General features: G+C 40.9%; 1 non-coding gene across 1 annotated transcript; it reads right to left on the reverse strand.

Annotated features, from left to right (window-relative positions):
* Window positions 1-2,817: 2,817 nt before the first annotated feature.
* Window positions 2,818-2,924, reverse strand: LOC141722405 (small nucleolar RNA R71). The gene has a single exon (XR_012575425.1). It is a non-coding gene; the product is annotated as a small nucleolar RNA R71 (small nucleolar RNA).
* Window positions 2,925-3,665: the final 741 nt, after the last annotated feature.

Genomic DNA, 3,665 nt, shown 5'->3' on the forward strand with positions numbered 1-3,665 from the left:
CGCCAAAAGGTGTGTACAATGCCAGTTGTTCACTACTGTTCCGAGGTAACCCCTAGAAGAAATGACTTCCGTTCTAAGTCCCATTCCGTTCGTCGTGTGGGCCGTGCAAATAGTCGACATTCTCCCAACTAGCACGAAGCAAGCCAAGTATTGCATAATTACCATTGATTACATGACCAAGTGGGTCGAAGCCTGACATTTGTCGGCCATAACCGAAGAAGCAGCAAAGAAGTTCTTCCTAGAACAGATTATTCTCCGATTCGGAATTCTGAAGATTTGCATCTCTGATAATGTGACTCAGTTTATTGGAAACAAATTTCGTAAGTTCTTGCACCACTTCGGAATCGAATAAAGATTTAGCTCAGTCGCCCACCCGCAAGGAAATGGGGCGATAGAAACGGCAAATAAAGTAATCTTTCAGGGGATAAAGAAGAGGTTGGGCGAAGCTAAATGAAGGTGGTCAGAAGAACTCCCTCGGATCTTGTGGGCCTACCGAACACCCCTAGGACTTCAACAAGGGAAACTCCTTTCAGAATGGCCTATGGAACCGAAGCCCTGGTCCTAGTCGAAGTGGGACTGGAATTATACCGAACGGAGGTCTACAATATGGAAACCAACAGTTTTGGACTAAGGGCGAACGTGGACTTATTGGAGGAAGAAAGAGAAGCTGGCCACCAAAGGAACATGAAATACTTGCTACAGGCTGATAAGTGGCATTTTATACCACTTAGAACGTCTTATAATGGATTGAATTGATGTCTTGAAATCAGGTATTTTGTGTATTTGATGCATTTTTCTAGTGTTTTTGCATTTCAGGGTATAATTTGTGTATATAGGAAGAATTCATCAGAAATAAGCCTAGGGAAGTGCTTGGCATTGGTTGTGAGAAGTTAGGAGCAGAACGCAGCAGAAATCGGAAGCAGAATGAGAAATTTTCCAGTAGCCTGCTGGGCGCCCGCTCAGGAATGCTGGGCGGCCGCTCAGGAATGCTGGGCGGCCGCTCAAGAGCTTGGGCGCCCGCTCAGGAATGCTGGGCGACCGCTCAGGGTCAAGAATTTTAAATACTGATTTTTTAATCCTTATTCTGATGGACTTCTGAGACGGCTGGTTCTTATGGGTTTCTATATAAGTAGTTTTCTGAGACGTTTCACAAAGTCTGGTATCAAGCAAGGAGCAAGGAGAGAAGGAATAAGACCGTTTTAGCACATCACAATGAAGAAGAGGAAGCATACATTTTCTTGTGATTCTTTTATTCGTTGTATCAGTGGATGCTAGTTTTCTTTACTTTGAACCTATTTACTCTTGTGACGTACTCTGGTTTTAATAAGTATTTTTATTAGTTTATATTGTGTGTTATTATCATGTTTTCATATGAACCCATGGTGACGATGAGTTCTGTCATGGGCTAATCATGATCATGGGGTCATAACGGATTTACTATGGATTTCTTTAGTTAGTTGTTTAATACCTTAGTGTGTGATGATCGTATGATATCTAGCTTAGGTTGTGCTTATTCGTCTTATGTGCGTCGCGAACATATAAGATAGGTTGTTAATCTCCTGTGAAGCAACGGTGGATCTTGAGGTTTAGAACTTGCCATGCTAGCATAGGTTCATGTATATGTATGCATGATTAGTGGGTAACTCTAACTGTTTTACTTGCCCTATGTAATCATAAAGAATAACTTGTGCTTAAATCGTTATGTTGTCAAATTTTGTAGACATATAGGGTCTCAACATAATTGATGCCTATTCAACTTCTATCTTAATTATGGATGTTTGGTAGAATGGTATTAGTACAATGAAAGTTGGCTTTTATCAGTTTCGTGTTGTTCGATTAATCATCACCGTTTCATGCTAAGGGTTAACAATGACTATTGAAGGAAGTAGTAATGAAGTTATGATCTCATGTGTGTTTAATATTGTTAATTCAAGTGCCAATTAAGTGTTTAATTCTCGTAGTTAATTATAGTTAATAATTAGTTAATCAATTTAAGTGTTATTGTCTTGACATTGAGAAGTAATCATACATTGGTGAGTAAGTGTTAATTGAACATAATTAGTCCGAGTCTCTGTGGGAATGAACTAGAATTTATTCTATATTACTGCGAACGCGTATACTTGCATGAATATTAGCGCGTGTTTTGTGCCTAACAAGTTTTTGGCGCCGCTGCCGGGGACTCGGCGTATTTGTTTAGTTTATGTACTTGCCATCAGTGGTCATTAGGACTCATTGATTAAGACGTGTTACTTATTGTTTCCAGTTGTGTTTCAGGTACTCTAGCGAGTGTTTATGCAAACACGTTCTCGCACTCACAAGAGAACTTTAGATACGGCTGAGGAGACAGACTCAGTACTTGATATTCCGGAGAAGATAGATTTTGAAGATTCAGATAAGAGATGAGCAGAAAGAACCAGTAATCATGGGTGATCGTATAGTTCCAGCAGCAGATCCAGCTCTATGGACTTTTCTCGGCCTAAAATTGATGACATTCAGTCAAGCATCCTTCATCCGCCTATTCAGGCTAACACTTTTGAAATCAATCCGGGCACTATTCAGATGGTGCATAATTCTGTTTCTTTCGGAGGTGTTGCGACTGAAGACCCCAACATGCATATCAGGAATTTTGTCAAGATCTGTAATACTTTTAAATATAATGGTATGACTGATAAGGCTATCAAGCTAAGGCTTTTCCTATTCTCTCTGAGGGATAAAACTAAGGACTTGTTACATTCTGATCCAGCTGGATCCATCACTACTTGGCAAGATCTTGCGCAAAAGTTTCTGGTGAAGTTCTATCCAATGGCGAAGACTGCAGCTATGAGGAGTGCTCTTACTCAATTTGCACAGCAACCAACAGAATCTATGTGTGAAGCTTGGGAGCGCTACAAGGAGATATTGGGAAAGTGTCCACATCATGGTATGCCTGACTAGATGGTGATCACTGGTTTCTATAATGGTTTGGGGGCCCAATCTCGGCCCATGCTCGATGCAGCAGCTAGAGGTTCCTTGTGGGCCAAAAGCTATACTGAGGCTTATAATTTTATTGAAACTATGGCTGTAAATGAGCATCAAAACCCAACTGAAAGGATGATGCTTGGGAAGGTAGCATGTATTATGGAAGTCGATGCAGCTACAGCTATTGCAGCGCAGCTCCAAGCACTGTCTTTGAAGGTCGATTCTTTAGCCAACTATGGAGTCAATCAGATAGCTATGGTCTGTGAGCTTTGTGCAGGTTTTTATGCTACGGATTAGTGTTCTCTTGTTAATAAATCTGTTCAGTATGTGAACAATTATCAGCGACCGCAGCAGCCTGTGCCAGCTACTTATCATCCTAACAATAGAAATCATCCCAATTTTAGCTGGAGCAATAATCAGAATGCTATTCAGCAACCATATCAGCAAGGCGTAAGTAAACAGTTTAATCCACCTGGATTCCAGCAACCACAGCATTACGCTCAAAGGCAATCATATCCTCAATAAGGAGGTGCTGCTCTACCTTCTAGTGTTGATTTCGAGGAGCTCAAGCTGTTGTACAAAAGTTAGGTTATTTTTTTCAAGACCTTGGAAAATTAAATCGGTCAGTTAGCCAATGTTGTACTCAATTGTCAACCTGGCATACTTCCCAGCGATACTGAAGTTCCAGGTAGGAAGGAAGCTAAGGA

Source organism: Apium graveolens, chromosome 4 (genome assembly GCF_009905375.1).
Source record: "Apium graveolens cultivar Ventura chromosome 4, ASM990537v1, whole genome shotgun sequence".
NCBI classification, from domain to species: Eukaryota; Viridiplantae; Streptophyta; class Magnoliopsida; order Apiales; family Apiaceae; genus Apium; species Apium graveolens.